The following is a 17,197-nucleotide window of genomic DNA, read 5'->3' as shown; positions in this document are numbered from 1 at the left end:
GAAAGACCCATTACTGAATTCTGATCCTGCAAAGATTCTTCAAAAAGAAAGTTTTTATAATAAGGTCAAATTTGATATGATGTCCATATTGAGTAACTGTATTTATAAAACATAGGTCTGTCCTAACATTTTATTTAAGTGATATCTTAGTTTCTAAAGTTATTAATAAATAATAATTATAATCTAAAGCAGGGTTGTCAAACTCATTTTCCCCGGGGGCCACATCAGCCTCACAGTTGTCTTCAAAGGGCCGAATGTAATTTTAGGGTTATATAAATGTAACTACTTCTTAACTATAGGGGCAAGGAGCTCGGTGCTGCTGCCGGGTAGAAACAAGGTGCTGGGCCAGATAAAACAAGGTGGAGGGCCAGATTCAGCTCGAGGGCCTTGTGTTTGCCACCTTTGATCTAAAGCATAATAACCCTTAATAATGAGCCTAATAATAACTTTTAAACTGAAAAGAACAGCTTCCCAAACAACTGAATATGTTTTCCTATATCTTTGCCCTTGTATTGGTAATTTTAGAGATTACCACTAACTTTAATTGTTCTGTCTGGTGTTTTAAATGATGTTTCAAGCAGCCATGTTAAATGACACAAGAGAACTCAAGTCAGACAGACCAAGGTTATAATTCAAGATTTTCAAATACATTAAATAGAGTAACATAATTTGTTTCTTATATACTTATCTGTAGCTTTATTAATATAATTAACATACACTGAACTTCACATATTTGAAGTGTACAGTTTGATAACTTAGGTACCTGAGTACTCTCAGAAAACCATCAGCATAATCAAGGCAATAAACATAGCCATCACCTGCAAAAATTTCCTTGGGGTCCTTCTTAATCCCTTTTACCTGCCCCTTCCTACTCCTTAATCCCCGTTAGAGGCAACCACTGATCTTCTGTCACTAGACCAGACTGAATTTTCTACGGCATTATGTTACTAGAATCATACAGTATTTATCTTACTTGTCCAACACAATGATTCTGATATCATCACTCTTGTTGCACAAATCAGCAGTTGTTCCTTTTATTGCCAAGTAGTATTCCATTATAAGAATGTACCACACATTGTTTATTTACTCACCCAGTGATGGACATTTGGGTTATTTGCAGTTTATTACCTATTAAAAAGAGTTGCTAAGAATATCTGTGTAAAAGTCTTGGTGTTAACATATGCTTTCATTTCTCTTGGTGGAATGTCTGGCACTTAAGGTAAGTGAATGTTTAATTTTTTTTAAACTGCCAACCACTTCCCATTTCAAACCCCCGCATCAGCACACCAGAGTGGAGTTCTCCGGCACGTCCACCAACGCTCTTGCCAGTCGTTTTGACTGTAATCGTTCCAGCGGCTGTGTGGTGGGTTCGCATTGTTTCCTTTCCTTTCCCCTAATGGTTAATGATGTTGCGCATCTTTTCATATACTTATTTGCCATCCATATGTTCTTGGGAGACTATCTGTACAATTTTTTTACCCATTTTTAATCAGGGTGCTTGTTTTGTTATTCTTGTATTTTGAGTGTTCCTTCCATATTCTGATTTAAATGTTTTTTAAATATGCAATTTGCAATATATTTTTCCAAAAAGTGGCTTGTTTTTATATTTGCTTCATAGTGTCTTCCAAGTAAATGCATTTCTTAATTTTAATAAGGATTAATATATTATTTGTTTTCTTTTGGGGAGGTTATGCTATTAATGCTGTGTTTAAGAAATCCTTGCTTACCCACGATAACAAAGATTGTCTTTTATGTTTGCTTCCAGTGTTTTTTATATTTATAGGTTTTACACTTAGGCCCATGTAACACTTTTAATTAATTTTTATGTGTTACAATGAAAGGATCAAGTTTTATTTTTTGGTTTATTTTGCATATGGGTGTCTAAGTTTTCCAGCATCATTTGTTGGAAATGCTGTTCTTTCTCCACTGAATTGTCTTTCTTAAAAGTCAGTTGACTAAGATGGTGGCCACCTGAAGAAGGAGGCTGCAGTTGAAGATCAACAAAAGACAAACAAATTTGCACAGAATACAAGTAGAATCACAGTGCTGAAGGAAGAAAGAGACGTAAAAAGAAGCAATTGCAAAATTTAGAAGATGCTTGCGAGGACACCAGGCTTGCAGATGACAACTTGTGATAACACCTTATCAAACTGGTGAAGTTTCTATTAGCCATTCTCAAAAAGACACACAAGAAATGTTAGAAGAAGAAAAGAAAAATCTGCAACAAGAAATTGACACCTTAGAATCCAGAGTGGACTTCAGTGGATGTTAGTAGATCTGAAAGTTCAGTTAATATGCAAAATTTGGAAGTTACATAAGCCTTGAAGATGATGAAAGCTAAACATTTTATAGTACTTTAAAAAATTGTTTAATAAACTTGAACATTGGTTAAATAATAATTTCCCTTCTTCAAATGCTAAGAATAAATTTTTTAAATTTCATTTATTTAAAGGAAATGCCTATTTTCACATCTTATTTATATTTTTAAAAGAAGATAGTGTTCATCTCTATATTTTACATAACAATTATATCAAGTGTATGATTATATGTCATATCATTAAAATCAGTTAAGCAATCTTTTGTTTCCATATTATCATTTAGAATATCTGTTGCAATTTTTATTGGAAAATTTAACTTGTTATCATGTTGTTTATGTTTTTATTTCAGTTTCAATAAAAAGATAGCAAAAGACTCCAGAAAGATCAAATCCTAAAAAAAATAAAAATCACTTGATTGTGTATGTTTGAGCTTTTATCTGGCTTATTTATTCTGTTTCCTCACCCTGTGTCTCTACTTTCACACCAATGCCACATTGTCTGACGATGTAATAAGTCACACAGTATCTGGGGACAGATATTGTAAGTCCTCCAACTTTCTTCTATCTTTTCAAGGTTATTTTTGGAAGTTTTAGGTCATTTTCATTTCCACATAAATTTAAAAATCAGCTTGTTTAGTACTATAAAAATGCCTGTTGGGATTTTAATTGGGATTTTATTGAATCTATAGATCAGTTTAAGGAAAGTGCCATCTTACAACTATTATTTTTTCAACCAAAACATGGTTCCTAGTTTTCTCATATAATTTGTATTTTTAAAGTTTATATCAATAATGTTTGGTAATTGTCCATGTATAAGTCTTACACAACTTTTGTTAAATTTAACTATGAATATTTCATTTTTGATGTTTTTTTAAATGGTATTACTTTAATTTCAATTTCCAATCAATCATTGCTAGTATGTAAAAATAATACTACATTTCTATTGTCCATCGTGTATCCTACACCCTACTAAACTCACTTATTGTTTCTGGGAAAGTTTTCTGTAGATGACGTAGGATTTTCTACATAGACAATCCCAGCACCTGGGAATACTGACAGTATTCACTTCTGTTCTGATCCTGATGTCTTTCGTACTGTCTTGGTCATGGCTGTGGCTAGAACCTCCAGTACCGTGTTGAACAGAAGTGGTGAAAGGGAACACTCTCGACCTGATCTTAAGGGAAAGCATTCAGACTTTATCATTAAGGATGATGTATGTGTAGATTTTTCATAAATTAGTTTACCAGAGTCTGAAATTTTCCTTTTATTCAGTTTGCTGAGAATTGTTATCAGTAAGGAAAATTTAATTTTGTCAATGGTTTTTCGGTATCTATCAAAATGATTATAAGTTTTGTTTTGCTTGGTCCATTAATATGATGAATTACATTGATTGATTTTCAAATGTTAAACCAACTTTGTAATCCCAGAATTAACCCACTGGGTCATGTTTTATTATCTTTTTAAAAAATGTTCATGAATTCTGTCATAAAATTTTGTTAATTATTTTTGTATCAATGTTTATCAGCAGTATTGGTCTATATTTTTTCCTCTAATATCTTTTCTGGCTTTGGAATCTGGGTAATGCTGCTCTCATGTTATATGAATTGGTAAGTGGAGACTTATTTTCTGAACTGTTTGTGGAGACTTTGTATTACTGTATTTTTCAGACTATAAGATGCACTCCCCCCAAAATTTGGGAGGAAAATGGGGGTGCATCTTATAGTCTGAACATAGCTTACCTGGCTCGCAGAATTTCTATTATTCTAGAGTGAATTTTGAATTTTAATATATATATTTTTCAAAATAATATATATCAAAATACAATTCAGGTAATCACAAACATACAATTCAAGTAATTAGATGAATTGGAATATATATATTGATATATAAATATTTTTCCAAAAATGGGGATTAAATAATACAATATGTATCAAGTAGTTACTTTAGTGCATAAAAATAAATAATAGAAATAATATTTATAAAACCGGAAGCCCCTTTTAAGGCATCAAAAACAAAATGCAACATCAAAAAATTAATGAAAACATTAAGGATGCTTATGAATACATTCATGTTATTTTTTGATGCATGTTTTATAGATTTACTCATTATGCCTTGTTGTAACCTAAAATCCCTTTGCACTTCAGAGCTAGTTACTCTTTTGCATGGCATTGAGTCCAGAACTTATTGGACTTCGTCAGCTATGAAGAATCATGTTTTAATTGTTGCTCCCCTGATTTTTCTCACCCTTTCCACCATAAAAACAGTAATGACAATAGTATCTTAGAACTGCAGTATTTTTTCAGAATGTTACAGGTGAAGGGGAAGTCTGTTCCCAGCCCTAGACACCATCTATTCCAGATCCTAATTAAAACTCCCATCATCTGTGACAGCAAACTTCTCACTTATGCTCTAGCAACCAACTTCTTCCAGGCAAAGTTCACCTTATCAAATGTGACAGTAAGTTAAAATAAATGAGAAATTCTCAGAATTCACATTTAGTAAATAATAAGGCAAAACCCTCAAAATTTACATTTAATAAAGCAAAATAATACATTTTACTATCTTAGAAGTTTTCATTTGTTCAAACTGACCTGACACAGTATTTATTATATCTTTTAAAAATTCATTATGATGCCATCTTGTTACATTCTACAATATGCCAAGTCCTTTGTGATGAAGAATTCTTTATTTCGAACTTAGGGAGTAATGGTTAACTCAGAGGAAGAGGAAGAAACAGCTGTGCTACTGACAGCTAACAGCTGATTTACAGCCTGAACGTATTTTGGAAGAAAGGCTCTTTATGGAAAAAAAAAAATATGCCATCAAGATGTCACCAGAAAAGAACACTAACCATTAGGGCTGGACTACCTCTGTGTGTCAGTAGGTGATGGGGACTTAGAGGGTGAACCTCAAGATGTCATTCAGTTGAAGAGCTCTTGTTCTGAGTTTTTTAAATGGCAATCAGTGAAGGCTGGTTGGGTGGTGGTGATGGCTGCTGCTGCTGATAATGTTGTGTGTTTCTCTAGGCTGAAACATATAGGGTTTTATTAGGACAATGACTTATACTCTTTTTTATTAATTAAGACAGAACAAGGCTCATTGCCAATGTTCTCCTTTCTGAGCAACTTGTATATAACTTTGGTTAAAAGTTATATACAAGTTATTTCTCTGCAACTTCTTATCATGGTTGTGAAATTTGCCTCAAAACATCATTACTTGATAAGTATTAATCCGTTAGAGTTGTGATCATAATAAAGAGAGACTGACGTATTTATTATGGTACTATTAGGGAAGGAGGAAGTTTGGTAGAAGGTGAATCCTAACATAAAGTTTAAAATCTTAAATATAATTTTACAATAATCTGGAGAAAATATTTGGTTAATGGTGTCATTGATATAAATCAGTTTTATGAAATATCTCTCATAATAGAATAAAGTAGGAGCTTAACACTATTATTACCCTGGAAAAGATTTAATAACGTATTGTCTATTGATATATTTTTCTAAAACAAACATACAATTCAAGTAATTAGATTAATTGGAATAATTACTATAAAGATAATGACAATAACAATGTATTAAATAACTATTAATTTTTTGCAGGAAAATAAGCATTTTAGTAATACCCATCAGCAGTACTTTTATTTAGTGAGGGTGTGTGTCATTTATAATACAAGCCCCTTTTATGAAAAGCCAAGCTAATACAAACCCACATAAATGAATGAATGTTCTTCACTCATGAATGAATGAGCCAATGGGCAATTGTATGGGCTCAGAGAAAGAAACATACATGTCAACTCAAAGAGGTAACTACAGCAAGTGAAATGGAGTGAGCTGTCATTTCCACACACCCTCCCCCCCCCCACCCTGGCTCCTCTAACACAACGCGCTCCACTCCAGCAGTTACCATGTGCTGTGATGAACTTTTGTTACCTTGGTGGCTATATTACTGATGAATTCTTAGGACAGGTGGCTCAGTGTGAATTTCAGGAGACCATAAAACAATTGAAAAACAGTGGGCTGAATTTAGATGACAGAGGTGCTTTTATTGGCTAGTACTGGGTTCTTCAGAAAGTCTGAAGTGGCATGTCTTCATGGAGGTACCCAGTCTCCATCACCTCTCACATGTCGTCTCCCCCAAGCTGCTTTACACATCCCCAGGCCCTGTCCAGCCTCAGAGACATTGGTGTTTGGGACCCCTGCAGAAACAAACAAAAAACCACTATTCTAGTGACTTTACTGCCATCTCATCCCCTTAGCAGATTATCAGAAGGATGTCATACTGTCCTGTCAATCACAATAACTCACTTGAGACTGCCACCAAAAATTTTAAAAAATAATAATAATAGGTAAAACCTACTGGAGGTGAAGACAACTAACAAACATTATTGAAATATTATTAAAAATATAAAGAAGGCTTGAATAAAGATATAACATGTTTCTGGATAAAAAGTTCATTTTAAAAAATTTCATTAAGGTATAATTTAAGTACCATAAAATTCACCCATTTTAACTGTACAACTCAGTGACTTTTAATAAATTTATAGAATCTACCTACCATAGCCCAAGTTTATTTTTATGCTTACTACAATTGTATTTAAACTTCCAGCAGGGTTTTTGAGGTCTTAAGAGTGTATAGGACAGGAGCTTGACAAATGATGCTAAGATTCATTTGGGAAAACAATGTGTAAAAGTAGACAAGAATGTTATGATAAAGAAGAGTACCCTAAAATAATATATTAAAAAATTAACAGACATACCGTAAAGCTATAATAATCAAGGTTATGTGCTACTGCCCAAAGTTGATAAGTATAGTCATGAAATGGACCTCAGAGTATATGATAATTTTAATTGATGAATGTAATTTTAAAAAATGTAACTCAAAACAATGTAATAGTAAATTTTATTTAATAAAAGTAGCACTTATGCAGTAAATTAATTTGGAACAATTTTTTTCTTTTTTATAGATTTTATTTATTTAAATTTAGAGAGAGGGGAAGGGAGGGAGAAAGAAAGGGAGAGAAACATCAATGTGTGGTTTCCTCTTACATGGCCCCCACTGGGGACCTGGCCTGCAACCCAGGCATGTGCCCTGACTGGGAATCGAACAGATGACCCTTTGGTTCGCAGCCCGAGCTCAATCCACTGAGCTACACCACCCAGGGCCAATTTTTTTCATTCTCAATTTACATCTTTCACCCACATGTACTCCAAATCATTTAAAATGTTGAGAATAAACTATAATATGGACTTTTTAGAGCATGAAAGCAATAACAGTCATAAACTTGATAATTCAATCATTGAATGAATACACTATATATATACATATATATATATATATAGCACACTAAAACATAATTAAATAGCAAAAAAGGTAGGAATTTTTTATAATAAGTAGAACATACATTTATAAGCCTAATATGGAGAAAACTATAACAAATCAACAAGAAAAATACAGATCTCAATAGAAAAATAGGTTTCAGTGTTTGAATTCTTCAGATAGCAATATGGAGACAAAGTTCATTGTTTAAGATGGTTTTTGGAAGTGCCTTTGGAATTGATATCTATGGAAGAGGGGACAAGAAAGGGTTAGGAAGAAGGAGAAATAAATTTTTGATATAAGCCTGACAGATAACCCAGTATTTGGGGTAGAGGGGGAAGGATTGAGGTCTAGAGCTAGAATGGCATCAGAATTGTCCCAGGTTGAGGCAAGATGTCCATTCCTTTTTACCTCCATATCTATCATTCCACACTGACAAGGAACATGATCTCTGGCCAGTTAACCTTTGCAGCTAAAGGAATCCCTGAAGGGGCTGGCGGCTGAAGGGTGTCATGGCCAACACAACCAGTTCCTCCAGGAACAAGCCTTTGAAGTGAGTCCTGGAGCAGATGGTCTCCATGCCTACCACCCAGTGGGTAAAGAACATGGCCACCCAACTAGTAACCATACAAAAATAAAGAAGAAACATGTGAAACAATGTTCAAATTCACTAATAAGAAATTAATGCACCTCAAAATATTGATGATATAGCATCTTGCCTATCAAATTATGAATCATTTGCAATTTTAATAATAGCAAATACTTTATTATGTGCCTGATCATATATTAAGAGCTTTAAATTTATTTTCACATTTAATTCTCATAATACTATGATATTTGTAATATTATTTTAATCCCTTTTTCAGATAAAAAATAATACACAGAAAGTTTAATCAATTTGCCAAAAATCACACAGTTATTAAGTGGTAAAACTGAGATTGGTTCTCTTAACCAATACTCTAATTGCCTCTTTAAAATAATAATTGGTAATCATTGCAGGGAGCAGCAAGACCAGCACTGCCTAGTCCACTTCTGGAGAAAGAGTGCACAAGTACCAACATTTTGAACAGCTAGTTAATAGTATTGCCTTGAAAATGTTCATACTCAAACACTTATGGCAAGATTATGTCTAAGATGGAAAAGGTTTAAACAACCTAAAATAAATAAAATGTGATATATTCACATGATGAAATAGACTGCAGCCATCAAAAATAATATCTTAAAAATATTTGAGATCGGGGAAATGCTTAGTTCGTTTCTTTTTTTCCTTTTTTTTACCTTTTTTTATTGTGTGGTGTTCTTTCCAATTGAACCAAATGTTGCTGGCACTTTTTGACCATCTCGTTAGAATGTCAGGCCTATCACCTATGGATATTTCAACCTTCACATCATCTCCCTTCACCTATACGGAGTAGCTCCATGCCAAAACTGTCACCTCAAATTGTCTCGTTATTCAGTTCCCTGGCTTAGAAGATAAGACTTTTATTTTGCCTTTTTTTTTTTATTGTTATTCAATTACAGTTGTATGCCTTTTCTCCCCTTCCCTCCCCCCACCCCTCATTTTCTTAAAAGGCACAGAGACGAGCCACTACATGCCGTCTGGTCCTAAGTGTGCGCATATGTGATGTGCACATACACATACACACGTAAATATAAGGAAATATACTAAAAGTCTGTGGACGTATTTTAATGGTAGGATTACAAGTCATTATTTTTCTACTGTTCTATATTTTCAAATTTTCTACAATAAACTTAGATTACCTTCAAAATAAAAAATGTTACATTTTAGCTTTTAACCAAATCATGTGATAAAATATTGTGAATATACATGTAAAAACATTCAGAATATATTCTTTTTAAAATATATATTTATTGATTTTAGAAAGAAACATTGATCTGTTGTTCCATTCATTGTAGTATTGTGAGAATTAAATGTGAAAATAAATTTAAAGCTCTTAATGTATGATCCAGCACATAATAAAGTATTTGCTATTATGAAAATTGCAAATGATTCATAATTTGATAGGAAAGATGCTATATCATCAATATTTACATATTCGTTGGTTGCTTCTTTCATGTGCCCTGACCAGAGATTGAACCCACAACCATGGCCTATCAGGACATGCTCTAGCCAACTGAGCTACCAGGCCAGCACAACAATATATTCTTGTTTTGTTTTGGCTATTTTTTGTGGTATTTTTTCCACTACCATTTATCCCTCTTATACCCTCTCCCACCTCCAGCCATTCCCCCTCCTCCCCACAATCACCACTCTGTTGTCCATGTGCTTTTTATTTTAGCAAGTTCCCTCCACCCCCTGACCACCCACCTCCAAAGCTGTGCCATACAAATCCTCAGCTGAATTTAACTAGATGAAAACCAGAGCAAATCTTGACATAGGGTCATATTCTGGGTCATAAGTAGACATTCTGACTATGTTACATTGAATGGTAAATATTACACACTTTGGCCAATCTCCGCCAACAAGTCATCTCGAGGTGTTTCTTTGGGTTGACTATCTGCTCAACTCTATTTCCTGGCACTAACAGGTGGCTTACTTATATTACCTTGGTGAAGTACCTCAAAAATATTGTCCTTAGGCCTCTAATTCTCAACTACACAGAGCACTGGGTTATCTGAGCAGAGGTAATATTAGAGGTAATTAAACAAAACTGAGATTTTTTCCCTGACAGATTTGAGATAATCATAGAAACATGAGCATGTGCTTTTAACCACTGATTATGCATCCTGCTACAAATTTAAAATAATTCAATTTATTATCTTGAGTGACAGTTAACTTCACTAATTTAAGTCACCATTATGAATCTGAAGTACTGACTGTGGCAATAACAGCAAAATGTGAACTATTTCATTCTGTAGATAAGATTTTTCACGAGAGGCTGGACAGCCTACCAGATTACTTTCCAAGGGCACTGTGTTTCATTAAAGGTTCATTCTTCTTTTCTTCACTTACCTCCTAGAACCAAAGGAATGTTTCAGGCTTTCAAATGAGCTGATGCAGTGGCTGAACCACAGAGTGTGAGCGGCCCCTCAGCCTGTTTAGAAGTCTGCAGGTTGTGGAGAGCCAACCCTAACTTTATGGAAAGCCAGCCCACGGAGCCTCGATGGCTTGAGCCACTTCTGGCTGGCCCCTGTGTTGCTTTCTCAGTGCCCCACAGAGAGAGCGCCAAGTGTCTATTCCTCCCATGTCTGCCAGCGACAGCTGCTGCACGGGTCATAGGCATCATGAAAACTATTCAGACTCCCAGCAACTTAACGAACGTGTAAGGATATGTCATGGCAAGCACATTTATGGCTTCTTGATAAACATGTCCAGGGACAACTTCTACTTTTGAACTGTATTTTTTTTAACATGAACTACTACATTTTCCCAAGGCCAAACATCAAAATTTCCTTTTTGTCAATAATAAAAATCACTTGTTTCTAGTTTCTGAATTTCACACTGCTGGATTTAGAACATCATCCTATGACAAGTAATTTATTTGGCAAAATCTGTATTGTGCACCTTTAATCTACAAACTAATGGTAAGTATTATTATGCCCCATAAACTGAACTGATTTGGAAATCATAGGGGACACTCAGTCAGGTTTAATGGCTAGATTTAAACAAGCTTTCACTTATCAGGTATTTCCTTTTTTAAAGATTTTATTCATTTATTTTTAGAGAGAGAGGACGGAAGGGAGAAAGAGAGGGAGCTAAACATCAATGCAAGGGAGAAACACTCATTGGTTGCTTCTTGTACACTCCCCTTCCAGGGTCCGAACCTGCAACACAGGCAGATGCCCGGACCAGGGATCAAACCAGCGACACTTTACTCTGCACGGCAGTGCCCAAGCAACTGAGCCACACCAATTAGGGTCTCAGGTATTTCTGGGACACATTTTAATGCAGTACCCCAGGTAAATCTTTTTTGAAATCATAAAAATGTCAATCTTGATTAAACCAACAAGAGCTAATGAAAGATCTCATCATAAATTTTATGTTTAATGAAATCTTACAACACAGCTCAGAAAAAAAATAATCAGTGTTAACCCAATGGCTCTGCAGTATGAGCAGCAAAAAGCCATGTCTAAGTTCGCCCTGTACTCCTATACAAAATCATACAGTTCATTCCTGGTAGAGCTCCACTTTGAAAAGATGGTGAGCTCTATCGTTGCCAGTAGGTAGCTCTAGGGAAGCTCTAATTCCAGGGAGTACATTAAAGACCATGGGGAGATAAAAGCAACTGATTGAGGAGATAATTTTAAAAATGCCTGTCAGCACTCTGGAGGGCTTCTAATGGGTCCAGCTATACTGAATTCAGGTGAGAGCCTTTACAAAGAACCACCCACCTCCAAGACCTCAAGACCTCAACAAGCAACCCAACAGACCATTGGGATTTTGAGCTCTTTTAATTGGAAACTTCTATTTCTTCCATGGTAAGAGGGTGGGGGAAAAGATCAAAAGCAAGGAAAGGGAAAAAAAAAAAGATTTAAAAGGAGGGAAAGAAAACTAAAGAGAAAGCCACGTTATTTTCAGCACTAAAATGTAATTTATTCATTTTATAGTGTTCCTTTATTTAACCCTCACATCACTCCTGTGGGGCATTGGTATAATCTTCATGTCATACATGAGAAAATTGAAAGTCAAAGAGATTGTTTAAAAACTTGTTTAATGTCAAATAGTTCATAAGCATCAGCATCAGGTCTGTGACTTTTAACGATACATCACCACCTTTCCCACCTGCCCTATTTGCTCTATATGACCAAGACATTGTTTGCTTTTTGCACCCACAAATTTCACTGTGTAAGTAGAATAGTAATTATGTTCTGAGATTAATGTTCTAGAGAAGCTGAATTGTCTGTCAGTAGATGAGTTTTTCAGAAATGCAGTACCTTATATTCTTTTGAATTAGTGTTTTGGTTTCCTTTAGATAAATTCCCAGCAGTGGAATCACTGGGTCATAAGGCAACTCCATTTTTAATTTTTTGATGTAACTCCATATTGCTTTCCACAGTGGCTGCACCAATCTGCATTCCTACCAACAGTGCAAAAGATTCCACTGTCTCCACATCCCCACCAACACATGTTTTTTGATTTATTAATGATAGCCATTCTGACAGGTATGGAGTGATATCTCATTGTGGTTTTAATTTGCATCTCTCTGATATTAGTGACATTGAGCATCTTTTCACATGTCTTTTCATATGTCTTGGCATCTGTATGTCCTCTTTGGAGAACTGTCTATTCAGTTCCTTTGTCCATTTTTAATTGAATTATTTGGAATTTTTTGGATGTTCAGTTTTGTAAGTTCTTTATAAATTTTGGACATTACTCCCTGATCAGATGTATCAGCAAATATGTTTTCCCTTTCAGTGGGTTGTCTTCTATTTTCCTGATGGTTTCCTTCTCTGTGCAAAACACTTTCAGTTCAATGTAGTTTCATTCTTTTATTTTTCTTTTGTGTCCCTTGCTGAGGAGATATATCAGAAAAAAAATACTGATCCAAGCATTGTCTGAGATTTTACTGCCTATGTTTTCTTCTTAGCATTTCTATTGTTTCAGATCTAACATTTAAGTCCTTAATCCATTTTGAATTTATTCTTTTTTAATTTTTATTGTTATTCAGTTACAATTGTCTGCATTTTCTCCTCATCCCTCCACCCCACCCCAGCCAAACGACCTCCATCCCCCGCCTCCACCCTCCCCCTTGATTTTGTCCATGTGTCCTTTATAGTAGTTCCTGCAAACCCTCTCCCCACAATCCCCTCCCCACTCCCCTCTGTCTATTATTAGATTCTTCTTAACTTCAATGTCTCTGGTTATATTTTGTTTGCTTTTTTCTTTTGTTGATTATGTCATTTTGAATTTATTCTTCTGTGTGGCATAACAACCCAATTAAAAAATGGGCAAAGGACCTGAACAAACATTTCTCCAAGGAGTACATACATAGGGCTCAGAGACATATGAAAAGATTCTCATCATCACTAATCATCAGAGAGATGCAAATTAAAACCACAGTGAGATACCACTTCATGCCAGTGAGAATGCCATCATAAACAAATCCATAAACAAGTGTTGGAGAGGATGTAGAGAAAAGGGAACCCTAGTGCACTGTTAGTGGGAATGCAGACTGGTGCAGCCACTATGGAAAACAGTATGGAATTTCCTCAGAAAACTAAAAATGGAACTGCCTTTTGATCCAGCAATTCCACTGCTGGGATTATACCCTAAGAACCCTGAAACACCAATCCAAAAGAACCTATGCACCTCAATGTTCATAGCAGCACAATTCACAATAGCCAAGTTCTGGAAGCCACCTAAGTGCCCATCAGCAAATGAGTGGATCAAAAAACTGTGGTACATTTACACGATGGAATACTACACAGCAGAAAGAAAAAAGGAGCTCCTTCCCTTTGTGACAGCATGGATGGAACTGGAGAACATTATGCTAAGTGAAATAAGCCAGGTGGTGAAAGACAAATACCATATGATCTCACCTGTAAGTGGAATCTAATCAACAAAACAAACAAGCCAGCAAAATGTAACCAGAAACATTGAAATTAAGAACAAACTAACAGTAACCAGAGGGGAGGTGGGAGGGAATAATGGGGAAAAAATGAGGAAGCGTTGTCAGGAAATAAAGGCACCTGGACAAAACCAAAGGGGGTTAGGATCACGGGTGGGAAGTGGGGATGGCTGGGGTGGGAGGGAATGGTGGGGTGAAAATACAGACAACTGTACTTGAACAACAATTAAAAAAAAAGAATTTAAGCCTAAACTATTAACTCTAAGGAACATCAGTCTAGGAGATGGGAAACAGAATATGCTTTATGTATTAACATATCTCAACTACACAAGAAGAAAACATATTAAGTGCAATACTCACTGTAGTTAGCTAGTTCATTTTCAAAGCTTTAACACACTTTGAAATATAATCACCTCAAAAAAATGCTGGTGTTATATTTTTCATTGTTAATTTCTTAAAATACATATTACATGAATCATCTATTCCAAAAAAAAAAGAATGTGGTCTCATTTCATTTTTCCATGTATTTGTCCAATATTCCCAACACCATTTATTGAATAAACTATCAGCCCATTACATGTGCTTGCTTCCTCTGCCAAATATTAATTGACTATAAATGTGTGGGTTTATTTCTGGGCTTTCTATCCTGTTCCATTTATCTATGTGTCTGTTTTTATGCCTGTACCATGCTGTTTTGATTACTATGGCATTATTAGGTGGCATGATTCCTCCAACTTTTTGTTCTTCTTTCTCAAGATCATTGTTATTTAGGTATTTTGTGATCCATATAAATTTTTGGAATTTTTGTTCCAGTTCTGTTAAGTGTGTCATTTGTATTTTGATGTTCATTGCAGCATTATTTACAATCACCCAGATTTGGAAGCAGCCCAAGTGCCCATCAGTGGATGAGTGCATGAAACGGCTGTGGGACATTCACACAATGGAGTGCTATTCGGCCATTAAAAGGAAGAAAATTTTACCCTTTGTAACAGCATAAATAGACCTACAGAATATTATGCTAAATGAAATAAGCCAGTCAGAGAAAGACAAATACCATATGATTTCACTCTTATGTGGAATCTAATGAACAAACTGAACGAACAAGGAAAATGGGGACAGACTCATAGAGAGCAGGATGGCAGCTAAGGGGGTTAGCAGGTAGAGCGATCAAGCAAAAATGAAAAAACACTGATGGGCATGGATGGTAGTGTGGTGACTGCTGCGGGGAAGGGTTGGGTGGAGGTGGAAGATGGTAAAGGAAAAAATACAATAATTTTTTTAAAAATATAGTCGCCACCGTAGTGGCTGTGGTCTGGAAAGTTCTAAATATCTGAACCTAATTTTCCATCTTCATTGCTTAGCAAACCCTCTCTAATACTCTCTGCTAGATCTTCCAGCTCAAATCCCCAGATCTTAGCCTCACTGGTGATATATTAAATGGCTCTCCCAAAAAATGTCATTTCCTACATCAAGATGTTTATCACTTCTTTAAATCTTGTCTTAATCATTATCTATTTCCTCTTTTAAGCTTCTGTTATAAGCTTCTCATGCTTTGTGTTAATACAATTTATTCACTTACACTAAAGGCAGGATCCATAAGCTAAACAAAGAAGGAAACGAAAAAATGTCAAAGATTAAAAAGAAGAAGGGAGGAAGAAAGGAGAAAAGAGCTAAAGAGAAGAAAGAAACAGAAATGAAGAAATCAGGAAACAGAGACAAAGGAGAAAAGAAGCAAGAGGGAGAGAGGGAGGAAAGCAGGAGGGAGAGGAGGGAGAAAGTAAGGGGAAAAGCAAGGAAAATTAGGGATAAAGAGGAGGAAGGGGCACAAGGGAAAGGGAACTCAAATCTCCTGAATTGTATTACTTTCCTTCCTACAAATCTGCTTATTTTTTTAATTGTAAAATTTTTAGAAATTGAATTTTAAATATCTAGTCCAACACTATATATAAAAGAAACTTCACCAAAATCATACAATTAGTGGTAGATTCAATACCACCTTTTCATTAGACACCACTGTGTTTTCTCCCTATTATAGGCATATTATAGGCTGTATTCTCAGAAAAAATGACATCTGAGTCATATGTATATATGTATCCAAGGTTTCATTTCAGATGATTTGTTTAACTACTTAAGCATTATAAAATATATTACTTAACAAGGTTGCTTAAGAAATTATATTGTTTTATTCAACAATATCAGTTGAACTTCTGATGAAAATCTCAAAAATAATAAATACTTAAAGTTTAATCACCAAGAGTATGTTTTGGTGGAAGTAAAACTCTTATCCCTGGATTTCTGAATGAACTTACAGGCACAGAAAACCATTTCCTTAAGACTTAAACAGTTGTTTAATAGGACTACTCTAGAAGACTGTTGGGATTCCCTTTGTTTTTCTAAATTCTAAAATGCAATAGAAAATAAGAAATATAGTGTTTATATCTTTAAAGCAAGCAAAGTGACAGTGTAATACTTTAATTTTTTTTTGCTTTTTAGAAATAGTATTTATATAAACAACTTATAGAACTAAAATGGAGAGAAAGTCAGATCATTGTCAGATGCATGGCCTTAAAATGAAAAGTGAATGAGAGCTGTGAAGGTGTTCCCCTGTTTTTGCTTACTTTGTCATTAACTTAAACCTCAAACAGAAGCTTTAGAACAACACACACACACACACACACACACACACACCACATAAACTACTGCATTCCATTGTCATTGAAAATGTAAAGCTTAGCTGTCCTGAGGGCAAGTAGAATGAGCTTCTCAGCTACTCATCTGGGTTTCAGTGTGGCATCTTGACAAGTAGATAAGCTTTAGTACACAAAACAACCCCACAAGTAAAAACCAGTTCAAAGACAATTTTTGCAGAAAGTCAGTTCTTATTTTGACAGAGCATTATTTTAGCACTGGATTAGAGTCTAAATTTGTGAAAGATGTTCCAGTAAAATGTTTTTGCTTTTTTTTTTAATGAAATTGTTTTTCTTCAGGTGCTCTAATTAAATTAATTGCATATTAAAAATAGTTATGATGT

This window comes from Desmodus rotundus, chromosome 3 (assembly GCF_022682495.2).
Source record: "Desmodus rotundus isolate HL8 chromosome 3, HLdesRot8A.1, whole genome shotgun sequence".
NCBI lineage: Eukaryota > Metazoa > Chordata > Mammalia > Chiroptera > Phyllostomidae > Desmodus > Desmodus rotundus.
The sequence above is the reverse complement of the archived record's forward strand: the minus strand, read 5'-3'. Positions refer to the sequence as shown.